Source organism: Epinephelus moara, chromosome 6, assembly GCF_006386435.1.
Source record: "Epinephelus moara isolate mb chromosome 6, YSFRI_EMoa_1.0, whole genome shotgun sequence".
Taxonomy (NCBI): Eukaryota; Metazoa; Chordata; class Actinopteri; order Perciformes; family Serranidae; genus Epinephelus; species Epinephelus moara.
Genome location: NC_065511.1, coordinates 4,697,826 through 4,718,409, shown reverse-complemented (window position 1 = coordinate 4,718,409; position 20,584 = coordinate 4,697,826). Strand labels below are relative to the sequence as shown.

Here is a 20,584-nt window from a genome sequence, read left to right as displayed (position 1 = left end):
AGATAAGCTGGAGCCTCTGCAGATATGCAGATGGTCGTTCCCCATGGTCTTGAAGAGTATTAAGAAATTTGGCAAATAACTTTTCCCCGTCTTCAACAGTGGCGTAAGCAGAATCAAGAACATGCAGTAAAGTAGCAGGCAATGCATTAGGTCCCAAACTCTTCACCAGGTCAGCAGCTGGGGGAAGTAGGCTTTCCAGAATGCGTCTTGTGATATGCAATGGTACAAGGCTTGGATCTGCGTTCAAAAGTTCAATTTGAGACCTCCAGGAATCATAATCTGCTTCGTGTTGTGGTTTTGGAAGCTTCCCTGAGAAGGTGCGTAGTCGGAGTGAAGACAGAGGTTGAATATTTACATCATCTCTGCGCACAATATGCTCAACTACAACTCTTTGTACCTCAGGGGGGGTCAAGTCATTTCCAGCAAGCGAAATTCTCGGTCCCAGATTTACAGGTGGATTTGGCTGGGGTTGAGGTTCTTGCTGGTCAGTGGAGGAATGACCCACTTGCTGTGAGGAAAGTACCTCAACAGTGTCTTCCTCTTCATACTCCTCTCCAGTAGCCGCTATTCCCAAATGTGCACTTATTTGGTCAAAGACTCCCTTCAAGACGTTGTCGAAGGATTGGCCACTCTGCTGGGAAAGACGTCTCAGCACTTGGAGGTAGTCAGGGGATGGGGTNTTGCTGTGAGGAAAGTACCTCAACAGTGTCTTCCTCTTCATACTCCTCTCCAGTAGCCGCTATTCCCAAATGTGCACTTATTTGGTCAAAGACTCCCTTCAAGACGTTGTCGAAGGATTGGCCACTCTGCTGGGAAAGACGTCTCAGCACTTGGAGGTAGTCAGGGGATGGGGTTGTCCCCACTTTGACTGTGGCAGCGTGCTCACTCGAGAGTAATGAAACAACAAATTCAACGTCTGCAGCTACACGAGATGTGTAAGTATATGGCAAATGCGGTTTTAGCTGTGCCAAGGCAGCAGCGTTAATAAATTTGACGGCCAGATTTTTAAAAAATGGACTTTCACGGTCTGTAACAGTAAACGATGTTTTAAGTTCACCATAACTACGTAAATGATCAATAATCTCATTTTCTGCTTGAGTATTTGTTACACCAGTAATAATAACAGAATGAGCAACATTGATACCAAGTTCCTCAAAGGGATCCATATTTCAACTCACCCTTTTTCCCTTAAATGCAACACATCGGTAAGTACATACAGACACAAAAACATTCACAATAACAGTCTCCTGGCTAGCTCGCCACAGATGTAACACATATGGGCTAGGCGGTTGACTACGGCTACAATAGCGGCAACAGAAGTCTGTTCTTTAGAGGAGCCTGGATTGTGAATGAATGGATGAGACAGTAGTGCAGTTTGAGTGTCTGTATTCAGAGAATATTTAAAAAAAAAACCAATACAAACAATACACCATTCCAATATAAAAAAAAAAAAGATTACCCACAATAAATCAAATGTTCTGTTGTTCACAATAAAGTTCTCAAGGAAAAACGTTCAGTTCATATCCTTTTAATCCAAAAAGGTTTGTCCAGATCGGTAGGTGTGAGACTTTGTCCTACCGGTTCGTTGATCTAGCTCGCCATGTGAGTTGAGATGAATGGATCAAGGTCCATGAGAAGGAAATCCAAAGTTGGTCAAAAAAAACCTGACCTTCGAACCGAGTGGTCAGAGCTGAGCTTCCATGTGCGGTCCGACAGGAAATCCGCGGAGTTTTCCAGATGGAGTATTGAACGGGTTGAGTTCAATAACGACTGTTTCAAATGATCGATTCAGAGAGCTCCAGTCAAATGTTTGAGACGCTGACAGTAACATGCCCAGTCACAGTGGAGACGGAGGAGGAAGTGAACTCCGTGACCCGTGATTCAAAGGAAGTTTGGGGTCATGGGAAGTGGGCCCGCAAAATAAATAAATAAATAAATAAATAAAATGAATAACTAAATGCGGGTTACACTGGTCTTTATTTGCCCAAAATCCCTCCCGCCTGCCATATACAGACTTTCTGGCTCTTAATATTATAGTAGTTTGCTTACTGTGTTACAAATTGTTACCGAGACCTTTTTGCATCAATGTCTGACGCCGATGTCTACTGACAAAGCAGCAATACTGGAATTGGATTGTTGCCCACTGCTTTTTATACTGCCCCTGCATGGTGTGTGTCATACCACCGTGACAGGTGCCTCTGTGTCGGTAATTGACGCTGACATCATTGACAAAGTGGCAGTATTTAACAAGTTGGGACTGAGCACCGGATGAAATAACAGTCAACAACACATACAGTTTATTGTTTACTAGCATATAAAGATTGAATATGGAGTCCCACAAGGCTTGATTTTAGGGCCTTAACTTTTGATTTATAACATCAGTGACATATGTGAAATGTCAGAGACAGCACAATTTGGGTTGTTTGCAGGTGACTCTTTTTTTTTAAGTTCAGTAAATGATTCAATAGTCTGAAATGAATCTGAGTCTGAAATCTCCTTCTCTGTCATACAGATTACTGTTAATTTATTATGTTGCACAAAACGCACACGGCAGTGTTTCCCCTAGGATGGAGTTGTAGCAGCGGAGGTGAAGCACACGCATGAAACTTTTTTTGTATGCTTGCAAAGCACAGCCTGCTGGGGTGTTTCTATCTACTGGCATCAGAAGGGCTCTTTAGGACTACGTACATACAGTACATTTGTGCACAGTAGTGAGCAGGTGAAATGTCTGTCTAGCTTACATATGAGGTGTTTCAAGATTTAGGAAAATACAGTTTTATTGAACATAATAAAAGTAAAAAGTCACTTGACATGCTGCTGTTTTGTGCTATGACCTATTTAAGTGCTGGAAGTTGTTATTTACGTGACAACGCCTGAACGCAACAGTGGCTCCGCTCCAACAGTGCCGTGCTGCGCTGCTGTGCGAGCAGTGTGTTTGTCTGTGCGTAAGAGCAGTCTGTTGATGGTTATTTACTCACTGTCCATAAGGGTCAGGTTTGGTCAGGAAAATGCGGCCCAAGCCGTGCTCTAGCGTGCTCACCTGTGTGTGTGGCAGAACTCCACCATGCGCAATACAGAGAGCAGAGGAGAATTGTTAACGCGTGACCATGTAGAGACAGAAATGACACGATGACATAACACGATAAATAGTATATTGTTATGTTATTATATGAAGCACCTTCGCGCAAAATAATATGACTTTAGTTTATGAAGAGATAAGACGTAGCCCTCTCCTCTCCTCTTATATGCTTTACTTTACTCACAAGTGTGTGAATTGACCTGGAAACGTCGGTAGCACCAAATAATAACGGTTAAGACGGGGGTAAAAAAAAATCAGCAGCAGCGGTCATATTTCAGTAGCGGCGGTGCACTGCTGCTAGTTGCATATAGGGGAAACACTGCACGGCATGCTGTTTTCTCTCAGTGTCCGATAGCTGGCGGTCAAAATAACACAAGCTAATCATTCAAACGCAGTTCAATTGTCCATTTCTGTTGCACATTCATCCACACTCATTTGGATATCAGGCTGTAATGGACACCTAAACAACATGTGCTTGGATGTAGTGTGAGTTGAAACCCTGTCCGTGTGTCCGTGTGTGTGTGTGTGTGTGTGTGTGTGTGTGTACATGCTGTTTTTAGACCCTCCCCACTCAGCTGTTATTGAGTTTGATAACACTATACTATTGATGGAACTACCCATGTGCTTTGCTGAAAATCAGAACATGATTCGTTAAATGCTAACTTATGCCAAGTTGTTGCCACAAAAAAAAAAAAAAAAATTACTAGAAATGTCCGTCAAGGCTGAAATCTGGTGCCTCGCTGGAGTACTTTAAGCCCTGGTTATTCCAACTTAGCCCCTTAGTTGAATCAACATAAAATTTCAAGGCAGCAAGGTAACTTTTTCTGTAAAAGTTGACCTCATTAACAATCTTAAGTTTGATCAATACCTTCAATAGCATTATTTGTCAAGTCAACTAAATCACTTATTTTCTAAAATGACTTGAGTGGAAAACAAATTACTTTTTTAAAAACTATTTATTTTCACCATCTTTTCTATCTCAAGTTCAGGCATAGTACAGTGAACATGAAAAATGCCAGCCAAAGGTGCTTGACATAAGTACTTATACAATTGCAACACAAAATATAAAAGTTTTATATTAAAACTATAAATAAAAATATGTATAAATATAATAATATAAAAGCTTAGCAGTTGCACCGTTTTTTTTAATTTTTTTAAAGTACAAACAGTTGCACATTTGTGTAAATAGGTTACTTGCACGATCACTTTCAATCACTTCCACGTTTGGCATATTACTGCCTCCCCACTTCCGGTCAGTACAGATGTCTGTGGATTTAAGTCCCTTAGCAACAAAATCAGTGTGAGACCCATGTTTCAAAAGATGAGTCTTGAGAGCAAATTGTGTTTTAAAAGAGCCCACACAGGCACTGTAGATGCAAGGCAAGGGGCAATATCTACTGTAATGTCCGTGTTTTACTTTGTAATGTTGTATAATGCTGTGCTGGTTTGATGATGAAAACGTACAGTATTTGCAAGTCCAAGTCATCCAACCTCCAGACATGTAAACAAAACTAAAATTAAACTTTTGGTCAAAATATGCATGTTTTAGGGTCAAAATGCTATATTTCCACCCCCTTTGACGTAGGTTCTGCTGATGACATTGCTTCAAACCACACTTGACTTTCATTTCCCAAAACACTGACTATGGTTTTTCTCTTACGTAGCCTATATAAATGTATTGTTTGGATTCTTCTCTTTTACTCCTGACAAAACAGATCAATATTACATCATCAATTAAATTTTGCTACTTGCAAAATACCGTATTCATAAAAAAATGTCTTACAGTTTTTCTCAATTGCTAAAACACAATTTTTGAAACCTTGCTCCATTTTCTGAAAACATTAAACACAAAACCTCAGCTTCAAGCACTATTTACAAAACCTCTGACTCCTCGTGCAAAATGAAACTTTCGCCTCAAAACAGATTTACCTGTGCTCAAAACCAAACACTGCTCTCAAATCATAAACAAAGCAATTAAAATGATATACACTATCAAGCAGTCAGTAAACAATACACCAAAAAATAGAAAACATGTTCAAAACATATAGTTCTCAGGGAGAAGTAAATTTTTAATCTCAAAACAAATTTCATATTTTTCCGTCATTGTCTTTTGATGAATGAAAAAATGTTCTACCATAGTAGCTCAAAACTGATCAGAAATTATACTCTGCTTTGCTCTTTGCATTTTTTTTGTTCTTCCTCCTCCTTGTACCCCTATTTTTACAGTACTGTACCCTGCATCTCACAAACTTGTCCTTTGTTTCTGTGATACTGTAATTCTTGTTGATATGAACCTGCAACTAGTCAAAATCTGTTGAGCAGTCAGTACTGTAAACAAATGGAAAGCACAATGTTCAGGGCCAGACAATTTGTTTATTGTACAGTATACAGCCTACAATGCACTGTACTACAGTATGCAATACAAAAATCAAAGGAGTAAACATATGATCAGTGTGCTTCTTCTTGTCTTTGGGCTGGGTCAGGCCAGCGCACTTCGTCGACATCACAAGCAATATTTTCCCTCCTGACTTTCTCCGTCCCACCTTCAACAACCTGTTTGCTCTCTGAACTGGCTTATATTGGTTGTGTCACATGATTTGAAACAAGTGAAATCAATTTTCAGTGATTGTGTTTACAGTTTTTCTCAACTGCTAAAACACTAAACCCTATTGTCTGAACCAAATGCTCAGTTGCCTGAACCCACTGATTGAATCAGTCACTCTTTTGGCAAAACCATAAGCACTTTTCACCTGTTTAGACACAACTTGCCAACACATTTTCATTGTGATGCACCTGTGTTGCATAATGGTGAGCACAGGTGGCAAAAGTCAAACACAATTAAAGCACAGGTGTCACCGGTTGAACACAACAACTCAAAATTGATCACACTTGTGGCTAATGATGCGAGGGAACATATATAAGCCAGTTCAGAGAGCACTGGTTTGTGAGGCACTACAATGGATAGAAATCTGAGAGGAGGAGTTCATGTGAGAGGTGGTCGAGGAGGTCGAGGAGGTCGAGGTGGTCAGCGAAGACAAAGAACAGTAATATCTGATGAAATCAGAGCTACTGTGACTGACCATGTTCTTGTCCATGGTATGAGCATGAGGGAGGCCGGACAAAGGGTACAACCAAACATCAGTAGATTCACTGTGTCCACCATAATCCGAAGATTTAGAGAAGAGAACAGGTAATTACCTTTTTTGACATTATAGTATGTAAATGTTGACAGCAATGACTGTATGACTATATTATATACTGTACCACAGTATACTTAAATATATGTTTCAGTACATCACTGTGCAAATGTACTGTAGTATTGTAATGGAGGGTTAGTCTAACTGTTTGTAGGCCTAGTATTCCATGTATATTTTTGTAACTGCATGTTCTCTTTTTGTAGAATTGAAAGACTGCCACATGGGGGTGGGAGGACAGGTATGTTTTCCCCACACCAAGAGACCCTAATTGTCGACATGGTCCGTGAGAACAACACCATTAAACTGCGTGAAATTCAGCAGAAGATCATTGAGGACCATGTAAATTTTGAGGGTATCAACAGTGTCAGCCTCTCTACTGTTGATCGTATCCTCAAGTGCAACAGACTGCGCATGAAACAGCTGTGCAGAGTGCCCTTTGAACGCAACTCAGACAGAGTCAAAGAGCAAAGATTCCAGTATGTACAGGTTGGTATATATCCAGACACATTCAATGTTGGTTACTGTAAGTAGTGATTTACTGTAGTGGCCTAAATCACTTTTTCTGTATCACTTACAAACCTATATCTATTTCTACAGAGAGTTTTTCAACTGGATGCAGTGGAAAGACCCCATGAATACATCTACATGGATGAAGCTGGGTTTAATCTCACCAAAAGGAGAAGGAGAGGCCGTAGCGTGATTGGCCAACGGGCCATTGTTGGTGTCCCTGGGCAGCGTGGTGGCAATGTCACATTGTGTGCTGCCATCAGCAATCATGGGGTTGTCCACCATCATGCCAACCTGGGGCCCTACAACGCTCACCAACTCCTCATTTTCCTCAATCACATGCGAGATGCTCTGTTAGGGCAGCAGGATGAGCATCCCATCTATGTTGTTGTTTGGGACAATGTGAGTTTTCACAGAGCCCTCCAGGTTAGAGAGTGGTTCAATATGAACCAAGGTTTTATCAATCTTTGCCTTCCACCGTACTCCCCTTTCCTGAACCCCATTGAAGAATTCTTCTCCTCATGGCGGTGGAAGGTATATGAACGCCAACCTTACACCAGGGTAAATCTCCTGCAAGCCATGGAACTAGCCTGTGGTGACATAGGTGTGGCCAAGCCTGGATACGGCATGCCAGGGGTTTTTTCCCCCGTTGCCTGGCCAGACAAAATGTGGCCTGATCCAGTACGGAGAAATGATGCTGTGGCATGTAATGCACTTCTCATTTGTATATTTTTGTACTTTATTTTTATGTAGGCTTACTGTATACAAGTGCTAAAGCCCTTGTGCACAGGATTTCTGTTTGTTTTTGTACTGTACAAGTGCTACGTGTAAATGCACAGGATTTCTGTTTTTTGTACTTTTTTTTCTTCTTTTTTTTACTATGTACAAGTGCTAAATGCACAGGTTTTTTTGTTTTGCAACATGCATTTAGCCTACAGTGAACAATAAACATTTATTTCTACAGCTTCATGTCCTGAGCATTGTGTTTTCTATTTTTCTATGTAGTGTTTAGTGACTGCTCAGTAGTGTTTTTAATTTTGATTGACTCGGGGCACGATTTGATAAACACAGTTCAGTTTTGAGCACAGATTGAACTGTTTTGAGGTGAAAGTTTGGTTTTGCAAGAAGAGTCTGGGGTTTTGTGAAAATTGGGTTTTGTGTTCACAGTTTAGAGAAAAGGAGAGCAGCTTTCCAGAAATGTGTCTTAGCAATCGAGAAAAACTGTAATCAATGACATGTGTTCTCTATTTGTATTTGATTGTTGCCACTTGTGTTTACCAGTATGGATGACGTGCATTAGAGTGCAGAATGTGTTTTGAGAATGAGAATGTGTTTAGAGTTCTGCTGAAAAGTCTAAGTGAGATCTGCAAATTGTGTTTTACCATGTGAAATGGTTTAAGGTATTGACAACAGACTGCACAATTAGCTAAATGAGTTCAGGCAACTGCGAACTTTGTTCAGCCAATGGGTTTTAGTGTTTTAGCAATTGAGAAAAACTAACTTTTCCAGGAAATATATCATGTGGGAATCCTGTATGTTAAATCAGAATGATTGAATTCAAACCAAATTCACCCCATTTCTGGCAGAATTGTTATCGAGGAAAAATGATTAATATACTGAACTTAGAAACTAACTAAAAAAAAAATAGGCTTACCTCAATGAAGTAAAAATGCCTTGGGTGAGACCACGAGTTTTCCATGCACCATATATGGGGTCAGTGGGCAGTAGTTGTTCAGTTCTTCTGGTTCTACAACTAGAAGATTTGTGGAAGGTTTCTTGGTCGGAAAGGAGAGGAAGATAGGAGATGAGGGGAGGAGAGGAAGAGAAGATGAGGAGAGAAAGGAGAGGAAGAAAAGGAGATGAAGGGAGGAGAGGAAGAGAAGATAAGGAGATGAGAGGAAGAGAAGATGAGAGAAAGGAGAGGAAGAGGAGATGAGGGGAGGAGAGGAAGAGAAGATGAGGAGAGAAAAGAGAGGAAGAGAAGGAGATGAGGGGAGGAGAGGAAGAGAAGATGAGAAGAGAAGCAGTCAAAAACAGTCTATATTCAAAACATTCTCTCAATTTTTATTATTTCATAACTTTTCCAGGAAAAATATCATGTGGGAACCCTGTATGTAAAATCAGAATGATTGAATTCAAACCAAATTTACCCCATCTCTGGCAGAATTGTTATGGAAGAAAAATGATTAATATACTTAACTTTAAAAAAAAAAAATAGGCTTACCATAGGCTTACCTCAATCAAGTAAAGACACCTTGGGTGAGACCATGAGTTTTCCATGCACCATATATGGGGTCAGTAGTTGTTCAGTTCATCTGGTTCTACAACTAGAAGATTTGTGGAAGGTTTCTTCTCTTATACTCCTAACAAAACAGATCCATATTACATCATCAATTTAATTTTGTTACTTGCAAAATACCATATTTATAAATCAAAATTTTTAATTTTTGAAAAGGAATTCAAACAATACATTATAACAATCCAACATTCTAAAAACAGAAAAACCATCAAAACCACTGAGTTACCTTTCTCCATATTTCTCCAAGGCAGCTAATGTATCATTTTTATCTACATTCTGTGATCCCCTGACATTATTTTATTTCATGTTCATGTTATGTCATGTCTCATGTCAAATCTGCCATTGACTAACATTTCCATGAACATTATTTAAAAAACAAAACAAAAACAACACACTTGACTTTGACCGTGCACATTTACCGAAAACGCCTTGTGACTGAGCAGAGCGAGTTTGTCTGTGGAAGCCACAGGTGCCACTGCAGCTTTCCCTCCCCTCCTCTCCTGTGTCTCTGAGGGAGAAGGGCAGAAGATGTGTTAAGTTCATGGTAGTTTTCATCAGCACACAGCAGGGGTGTAACGGTACACAAAAATCTCGGTTTGGTACACAAGTCACGGGTCGTTTTTTTTTCGATACAGTAATGAAATAAATAGACAACTATTAAATATCTTTTACTTATTGGTAACCTTATTAAAACATACCACCACAGCAGTTAACTGTTTTTACAAAATTTTTGAATGAAACAAATATATATAAAATCCTGCTTTTTCACATTGTTTGAATGAAAATAGAAATATAAAAGTGAAAAATAAAATCCTGCTGTTTTTTTAACACATTTTTTGAATGAAAAATATAAATATACATTTCTGCTTTAACAGTTTTACTCAATTAAAATAAAAAGTATAGTGCAGCTGGTCAGCTTTAAAGCCTGCTCAGATTCAGTTTTACTAGGAACTTACTTAGCTTTCCCACTTTGTTAAAGTGCAGTAAACAAAACATGCTTATATCTAAAGTGCAGCTTAAACAATTTTACTCAACTCCAATGGCGTTGGTTATTTCTTTAGCGCGATGGTCAGGGAAACGCTCTTTCTTTTTAAACGACGACGATATCGTAGTTTGCACCAGATTGCTTTTTCTAGTCGTGCCGGTTAACGTTCAAACTCGGGTGGTGTCGCTTTAGATGCGTTAGCATGTTAGACGTGTTTCCAAGTACATACCCGACCGCTGTTCTGCAGTGTCGGCACACTGCTTTTGTCTTGTCCACTTGTTTATTTCCATCTTCGTATTTTACCCTGAAACCAAAGTGTTCCCAAACGGAGGACTTAAGGTTTGCGGGTGGGTCTTCAAGTTCGTCAGGCTCACTTGCCACGTTGTCAAAATGCGAGAATGCGCTGCACAAAGAGAAAGCGGAGATTTATGGTTGGACTCGGTCCGTCACTCAATTATGTCCGTCGGGGAACTAGATATTTTAAATGGTTCGGCTCGCAAAAACGGAATTAAAATAAAACAAAATAAAATAAAATAATATCCTGCGCCCAATAATTCGGTACAGGGTCGTGCCGAACTGAAAGTCGCGTACCGAACGGTTCGACACAAATACATGTACCGTTACGGCCCTAGCACACAGGGATATACACACACACGAGCCAACAGTAACGGCTTGTCTACCCTAGGAAATAAAATGGAGTCTGTTTCTAAGTGCCAAACCCCGAGCAGATAAAAATCAGTGATATGCACGGGGCTGTGATGAGCGCGTAGGCCTACCACAGGAAATAAGAACAGCATCTTGAATATACTTGAATATATACTTTCTTAACACTAACACTTGCATTAATATGTTCAACTGAGTACCAGTAATAAAGTGAAAAATGTTCAAATAACCAAATACACTCACTACATAGATGACAGAGTGGTTAGCATTAGCGTTAGCACAGTTAACGTTAGCTCATTTGTCGTCGCCAGTGTTGGGTAAGGGTTACTTTAAAAGTAATCAAAGTACGTTACTGCATTACTTTTTTAAAAAGTAACCAGTTACTTTACTGCGTTACTCCCTGAGTAAAGTAACTCAATTACTTTAAAAGTACTTCCAACATTACTCCCTGAGTAAAGTAACTAAATTACTTTAAAAGTGCTTCCAGCATTACTCCCTGAGAAAAGTAACTCAAGCACTTTTTTTTTTTTTTTTTTTTAAGATATTTTTTGGGGCATTTTTTAGCTTTTATTTGATAGGACAGACAAGTGTGAAAGGGGGAGAGAGAGAGGGAGTGACATGCAGCAAAGGGCCACAGGCTGGAGTCGAACCCGGGCCGCTGTGGCAACGGCCTTGTACATGGGGTGCCTGCTCTACCACTAAGCTACCGACGCCCCAACTCAAGCACTTTTAAAGTATTTTTGAGTATTCTACATTTCCTACTGGACAATGGACCACAGGGCGCTAAGCCTACATTTTTTTGTCTCCAAAATTAAAGTTATGGACCACTTGCCCTTCACTGAGATCCAATTCTCCCATCACAGCCGTCACTTTGACCAGTAGAAACACAGAACGATCTGCTGCCGTAGACAACTGTATGACAACAACACCCCAGCGTTTTTAATATTTCCTCTAGGGATGTTACCACACAGAGTAAAAGGGGGAAATGATGGTGTGAAACAGCAGAGGCACTTTGTCAACCCGCTGAGTTAACGTTACTGTCATTAGCATCAAGCTAGCAAACAATGGTACATCCTCACGGTCGGACATAAAGTAATAACATTAACAAATAGCGGCGGGGCTTTTACTCACCACAACTGCAGAGGCTCCCAGCTTCATTTGAAACAAACTACATTATAGACGGTCCGTTATTTATTAATCCCTCTGTGTGTTTATATATTTACTTTTTATCCGCTCCGTTGTCTTTGTAAAGTTAACATATCGCACCGTCATTTCAAACTCAACACTTGTTTCAAATTAAAAGCCCCTTATAACCTCGGCTGAGAGAATCCCTCCATTTTCTAAATAGGCTTTTATTCTGAAACATTTGTCAGAACTTCCTGTGGAAGATACAGTAGCTTGATAGTTTACGTATGGCGCTTCAAATGTAGCTCCTGCCATCTGCTGACGCTTTTAGGTGACTACAACAACATGTCGGCTGGCACATGAACAGACACAGTGACTCAAATAATAGTGAAAGTAATAAAAATAGGACAAGAATAACCCGATGACATCACACACGCCGTGAAAGACGACCGGGGATAATTGGTGAGTACCAGCGTGTAGCGTGTACCAGGCATAATGCAAGTCCTGAGTCTGAAATATGTCTGTCAGCGAGTCCTACTCCACCTATTTAGACTCCACCATAGACAACGGCAGCATTTCTCCGACCACGTAGCGAGCCACAAGCTCCGTGGCTTCTTTCAGACTGATAGGTTTAACGTTATCTTCGTTATTAGAACCAAACGAGACCAGCGTTCTAAAAGTAACGGAAGTAACTGATGTCTTGTTTGAAAATGTACTTAAGTATCTGATTACTCAAACAGCAAACTAATGCGTTAGGTTACTAGTTTCTGCAAAAAATAATCAAAGTACTCTAACGCGTTACTTTGTAACACATTATACCCAACTCTTTAATTTAAGTTAAAAATATTCGGACATATCGTCAAACAAATACTTCCCAGAGCAGGTATACACATTCGTTTAACACACTTGTGAACATAAACTGTTAATAGGAGGGACTCATACCTGGATATTGTGATAAAAATGTCAACATGCTTTCCTCTGCTCAGTTTTATGTTGTTGCTGTTCCATTGCTTGACTGAAATGGCGTCCTTTCCAACTGACACGAGGAGCAGGAGGGCAGTCTGTGACGTGCGGGTTGTTCAAGGCCGTTTTGCAGGGGCTACTCACATTTAATTGAGTCAGCTGAGCAATCTGAGTTACCTGGACTGTTCTGATTTAACTGAGGAGTTGACAACATTAAAACTTAATATTTCAAGTTGGCCCAATGATTTAGATACTTTTAGTTGGACTGACTAAGGAAAATGAGCTGAGGTAACTAAAAAAGTCATTTTTACAGTGTGTGAACAAAACAAGATTTTTGTTTTTTGCTTTAAAAAACATGGAAATGGACAAGGAATACGGCACATGAAAAAACAAAGGTGTCTCAGAATATTTCTGTTCTGAATAGAGAAAATTATGTCTTAGATTACAAGACAATGACAATTCTATAGAGCTCGTAAATTGCGTACCGTTTCCGGTACATGGGACCTTAAAAATCGATTTCTCATAATGTGTTTCAGTGGTTAGATGAAAATTATTTCCTGGTCCCGTTTGAATTGTGCCACGAATTTCACATATGTTGTTTGTGAATTTTTAATGTAATTTTTCGTGCAAAGAAGGTTACAATTTAGCGGGAAGAAGTTTGATACTGTTAGGTTTTGTGTGAGAGCGCTTTGTGGACTACAGCTCTTCGCTGCTCCCGACGCGTATGATATACGTCACCACTCGCACTGCCTTCTTCCAAGGAGAGGACAAAAGCCTTAAGCGTGGCGAAAACCACTACAAGTCTGGACATGTGGAAAGTTTCAGCACACCAGCATCTTGATATAATGGCTCCGTAGATCATTGCAGAAGACGCAGCAGCAGCACTGTGAGTTGAGAAGTGGAGGGAAAGTGTGATGACGTGACGTCACATAGGTGACATGTAGTCTTTCTCATTACGTTGTTTCCACAGCCTTTAACTGAAGAATCATACAATAAACTGTCAAACTCTCAACATGAAAAAATATTATTTAGACCCACACAAAACATTTGTGTAATACAAGGCATTTAATGACTGGGACCAGAAAATAATAATTTTCTCTCCATTACTCCCATTCATATTTTCCGAGCCTAGAGGTCCCATGGGGGTCTACCGGAAGGGGTGTGACTTATAAGCTCTATAGGTTACTGTTCACTTATTTTGCCATATTTTATCTACGCTGTGCAAGTGTGGGTCAGCACCTACATTAGCAACATTAATCCATTGCTTATGTAACAGAAAAGAGCAGTAAAAATTCAAAACTTAAAGGATGTGGTGTCGTGCTAAATAATTTGACTTTGTTCAGAAAATAAAACAAGCTAGCAAGCCCACCAAAAGTAGTCTACTGATTAATTCAGTAGGGATCCTAGATTGTATTTAAAAATGGACCATCTCCAGTTACCCCCACTGCACAGAAATTAAGACAAAAATTAAGTAAGTATTTACTCTGAACAACCACGAGGAAGAGCGAGCTGGCTGACTGGACCCCTACGGAACTGCACCTGAGAGGTGTCCTGTGGAGTGCAAGAGCAGTGGCCTGGTGGTGAGTCAACCCCTCCCCTTCCCCAAATAGGAAAGGTCACACTCATCCAGGCACACTTTTTACGACCTGTGGGCTAGGATTTAAGCTGGCAACAACACTGCCCTGCCCCTGCCACACTAGACATGCAAGTGCAGTAATTAACAACCTAGCTGTGTGCACATTCTACCCTTGGGCTGATGTTCACTCGTTGTTGAGCTAGCTAGGCTATATTGCTACAATGGACGATTCTGGTATGGAGAACCAGAACTAGGAAGTGAAGTTATTTCTGGAAATCCTCAAGGAGGTGGACATGAAGAAATGTTGAGATGAGGGGAAAGTGAGGAACAATGAACTGTTGAAGGTGGCACACAGGAGAATGACAGTGGCTGGTTATCACAGATCTTTGGACCAACGTAAGTTTAATTATTGGGCGGCTGTGGCTCAGGAGGTAGAGCAGGTCATCCACCAATCGGAAGATCAGTGGCTCGATCCCCAGCTTCTCATGTCCGCATGTCAGAGTATCATTGGGCAAGATACAGAACCCAAAATTGCTCCCAATGGCTGTTCCATCGGTGTTGCGAGTGTGTTTAATCTGAGTATATGACATGTAGTGTTAAAGCGCTTTGAATGGTTGGAAGACTAGAAAGGTACTATACAAGTGAATATCCATTTTTCATTCATTTTACTAAGATGTCAGTTCATTTAACTCAAAAATGTTTACAGTACTGTAGTATAATGTTTGTACCAAAACAGCTCTTAGCTTTTCCACTTCAGCTTCTAGACCGTGGCTGGAGAGCACAGGAGAGATACTTTGTTTTCTCCAATGTGGAGTTAGTACTCACTCTGGAGCTAACCCCTGTCACTCCGCAGCTCTCTTGTCCATTCTACACATTCATTGTCGTTCTTTCTTCTGCCCTACTACCCACTCCTTATGCACACACACACCATCACACAACACGCGTCAAATGTGAGAGAATGGCAGAAAGGAAATGTAGAGTGGTGCGATGCCACTTTTCACCTGTGGATAAAGATAGAGCAAGATGCACTGTTTGTGACAATAGAGTGTCACGCAGCAGCAACAGCAGTAACCTCTTCAAACCTTTATTATTATCTAACTCTTTAAACTCTAGAATAAAAATGATCCGCCACAATTCTGCATTGAACACTTACTTGTGAGAGCTGAAAAATCTGAACTATAGCAACCGATTTGTGCTGCAATAGCCAATCAGCACTGAGATCCTCTGCGGATGTATGATGCAGAGAACCTACAGAATCAATTAATCAATTACGCCATTTCACGTGCGTATGAGCCGAGTCAACACATAATATTTTAGCGCTCAAAGTCTTGCGAGTAACGCAACATGAAAATTCGCATTGTGTTCGGTGCGAATACAACAACTTACAAAATTACATGTAAAGTCAATGTAAAGACACGAGTTCCCACTGAGCAGTGAGATGGACGCAACGCAAAATACGCAAATTAAGCAGTGCAAATGAGGTGAGCAGCACAACTTCACGCCATATGTTTATTTGCAAGAGTTAAAAAAATCTGAAATACAGTAACCAATTCGAGCCGCGATAGCTGATCAGCATTGAGATCCTCCAGGACATATGACGCAAAGGACGTACTGGTGGAAGTTCATCAATTTAGTGATTTAACGCACATATGACACAAGTTATTCATGCATATGAAGCAAGTCAATGCAATATATTCTAGCATCCAAACTCGAGTTACGCGATGAGAAAATTTCCATCATATTTGGTGTGAACAAAACATTAGCTTTCTGATTATGATTCTTACTTTAGATCAATATATATTATTAGTCAATAATTAGTTGTTAACAGCCAGCATGTGTCATGTGTTTTGCCTTTAAGTGTGATAATCTCTTTTTTCTTTTAAAAATTACAGTTAATTTGAACAGTCACATTGTTGTGCACAACAATTTACATGTATAATATCAAATTTAAAGTTTGTTACTGTCCATTCTTAGTTTTCAGTTGTGTCTGTACTCTCTTGAGTCTCCTCCTTTCCCACAATTCTCCTGCCCTCTGATTGGTTAGATGTTTTAAAAAGCGAGAACAACACCTGACCTATTTAAATCACTGATCACAAACCGGAGATAGGCAGTGATTCAGAGGTCTGGGACCGAGTTACTTTGGCAGAAAGACGGTGTATGGGGGATTGAGTCAGAATAAAGTACAGTTTGTGTTTATCCAGTGCAACAGCGTGGCTCATTAATATGTTTTTCATAGTAATTGGACAAAAATGGAGCGCTATTGCACAAAGGAATCAAATGCATCACAGATATTTTGTTGGTTTTGGTCTGCACATGAGATTTGTTGGAAAATGTAGAATATTGCCAGCTACACCACTGCCAAACATAACAGTGAAAGAAAAAGGCCACCCGAGGAGTTTGCAGAGTTTATCTTTTTGACCCTCTGCCCTGCGCTGTTTTCACTGATATCAGTGAAGTTTTTTCCTAAAGTGTACTCAGCCATGTGAAGAAAGAAAGAACTGAACATTTGAAGACTCCCTCCCTGTGCCACACAGCCGTCCTCTGACAACAAGAGGTCACGCCATTATTGCCTCCCTATAGGACGGGAAGCATCCAGATGAGCGACCTAATCAGAACATGGACTCCCCAGCTCAATCATCCCTGTCAGGGGCAATAATTACTCTACCGTCATCTTAATTAAAACTTGGCCTGGTAATTAAGAGTCATTGTTTACCTTGCAGGGGCAGCATTGATATGCATGTCATCACTCACTATTCCTGGCTTTCATTGCCCTTCCTTTGCTCCAGGCTACGGGCCTGTCACTCCTCTCTTCTTTTATTGATGCTCTTTTCCTGTCAGAGAGGCACTGTGAGCTTGAGGGGTACCTCCACCAACACCCAATTATCCTATGTTTGCTGATTGTCCCGGAATGGATGGCAGTAGAATGCTTTGATGTGTGGAACACCTTCCCAGGAGGTAAGATAGCGGCGGAAGAGAAGTACTGAGTGAAGGAAAGGCAAATAGGGGTCAGGGATGATGCAGATGGAAGAGGGGGACAAAAAGAAGGGTGCTGCAGAAAGGTTGAGTGGAGGGAGAGGTGATGGGGTATGTGTAAAGGAAATAAGTTAATGTTGGCAGTTGAAATGTCCTCATCATCTTCTCTGAAACATCACAGAGAGGGGCCAGGGCCGAGGATCAACACAGTTACTCGGTGCAATCTCAGAAACACCTTGTAAAAAAACAGATTCTCTACCCTAGCTGTTCTTGTATGTTTTATGGAGTCTGGAAGGAAAGTATTCCCATGTGGTTAGCCTATGGTTTGTGTCCGTAAAATGCACACACTGACACACACATTACTGACTCCTGCTTTGAAATTGATAATCATTCTCATGTGGCTATAAAAGCTGGCAATGCAACTCCATAGTGTTGTTATCCTTCACTGTGGCTGTAATGTTTGGAGTATTAGAGGACACTTTATGCTGTAAACTTCAGGGGACAAAATTTCTCCGAGAAAAATACAACAGAGCCTGGCCTGAGGTTGATGAGCATGTCACATGTGGCAGGAGACAATGCCACCTAGGGGAATTTCACACACCGTAAATGATCACAACACTTAACTACTTTAAGACCCAGCTAGGTCACACAGGATGGAAATCACTTTAGATAGAAGACAAGATTACCAAAAAATTAGGGTATACATTTATTCAATGATAATACTGTGTGTGTGTGTGTGTGTGTGTGTGTGTGTGTCTATGTGTAGTGGACCCCATTTCAAGCTTGTCATTTTAAACAGAGTCAATAATGATAATAACAATACTTGAAACACAAAAAGTGCTAAAAGAAATAAAGAAATCATACAAATAAGCAAACCCAACAACTCAAATCCATCACATACACCAAAACAAAAAAATAGAATTACTGCTTCATGTATGTATGCCTCCATGAACATGTCAAGTTGCACTTACAGTTTACATCCATGTCTGTTTGTGGATCACAGTGGCCTTGACCTTCGATCTTTAAACACCCAAATCTAATTAGTTTATTCTTAGGTCTAAGTGAACACTAGTCCCTCAAGGCCTTCTTGAGGTACCATGTTCACAAAATGAGATGGATACATAGGCACAGTGACCCTGACCTTTCGTCTTTGACCAACAAATTTTTATCAGTTCATTCTTGAGTCCAGCTTGACATTTGTGCCAAATTTGAAGAAATTCCATCAGGGTGTTCTTGAGGTACTGCTTTCACAAGAATGTGACAGGTGAGGTAACAGTAACCTTAACCTTTGGACTTTCAACACCAAATTCTAATCAGTTCATCCTTCATTCAAATTGAATATTTGTGCCAAATTTGAAGAAATTCTCCATCGCAATCACAGGAATGAAATGGATGCTAGGTTGCAGTGACCTTAACCTTTGACCTATGATCATCAAACACTAATTAGTTCATCATTAACTCCATGTGGACATTTGTGCCAAATTTGAAGACATCCCCTCTAGGTGCTCTAAAAGTATCATGTTCATGAAAATGAAACGGACGGATGGATGGACAGCCTGAAAACAAAATTCCTCCGGCCATAGCTATTGCCTACCCAGAGGCATAAAAATTAAATAAAACACGCTTCTCATATTCTCACAGGGAAAACAGCAACATTCCCAGAATGCAACAACCTCTCTGAACATTTGTTATTATATAACAATAAGCAAGCAACAGCAGGAAGGTGAGAGCTTTCAGACCTTGGTTCACTCACTATTAACAGCAAAACAGGGACAAAAAAGAGATACGTTAATGTGAAGGCCAAATAGAAGCCACCTAAAGTTAGCTATGCAAATTACACCAGCCTATCTTCACAAACAGTGAAGATTTGCTGAGTGAAGGCTCAAAGTAGACAACATCCCTTGGATCTGTACACCCTACAACCAAACTGCTCTACATACAATCGCTGGGACACCCAGTTGCAGAGACATGGCGTCAGACCCTGCCAGACAGTGGACCAAGCTAACAAGAAGGACTTCGGGCAGGAAATGCACTCTCCCAGCAGCAGCCTTTCAGCTAGTCATGGAGCTCAACTTTAATTTATTCACAATATTTACACAGAATGTAGTGAAGATACAATGTGCTGAAGAGTTAAATACGGGATATTAACAAGGATAACATGTCTAAAAATAAATGATCAAGTTGATTATCATATACTGGCTTGATTAGTCAAGATACTCCAAAGACTAATTATAAATGATCAAAGGTGAGAGAACAAGAATGTCATCAGTGACTGGACCGACTAAGACTATCAGTGTAGACCAAATATGAAAATACATGATAAAGCAGGATTCAGTGATAACTATGATATTTGTAATGGTTTAGGGATGGTAGCACCACAAAGGTGAATTAGAATATTTCTGATAAGACTTTTTCACTCCCCATGAACATATCATGTACCTAGCACTATGGTAGCATGCAGGGGCGTGTCATATTGATGCTGACGGCACCCTTTAGCGTCTATATGTGGTGCACAGGGCTTTCAACTAACTCCACTGTCAACCCATCTGTGGCAATAGCTGACGCTTTGAGCCAATGAAATAGTATGAAGACAGAGAAAGTCTGCATAGGTCAGTCAGGAGGGGAGGCAAATGGGTCAAACGGAGTTGGACTTTTCTCCAGGAAAATCCAGTTATGTATCTAATTATGTCTAGTTATGCAATTTACGTATGGTCGTCGCACACTGATGTCATTAACGTGACTTTTTACATTACATTACATGAGGTAACGTAATACACATACTGATTTTAACCCAAAACATGATCTTTTCCTCAACTTAACCAAGTATTTTGATGCTTTAACCCCTGGGTGACTGTTTCACTGGTTACAATATGTTTCAGCTGTGTGGCCTGGGCATCATTATCAGACGCAGAAGGGCATGACAATTTGTCAGTATTTGACAACCTGGGATGAACATGGGCCAGTCCGTCATGCAGATCAGCTGGTGGCATAGGCCTTAGCAATCCATAGAAACTTTAAAATTAGATTAGATTGGCTTTATTGTCCACCTCACTGGAAAATTCAATCAATCAATCAATTTTATTTATAAAGCCCAATATCACAAATCACAATTTGCCTCACAGGGCTTTACAGCATACGACATCCCTCTGTCCTTTGGACCCTCACAGCGGATAAGGAAAAACTCCCCCCAAAAAAAACCTTTAACGGGGAAAAAAAC

General features: G+C 40.4%; 1 pseudogene; it reads right to left on the bottom strand.

The window, feature by feature from the left end:
• Positions 1 to 6,867: 6,867 nt before the first annotated feature.
• Positions 6,868 to 20,584, bottom strand: part of LOC126391649 (uncharacterized) — a 31,948-nt pseudogene continuing 18,231 nt past the window's right edge.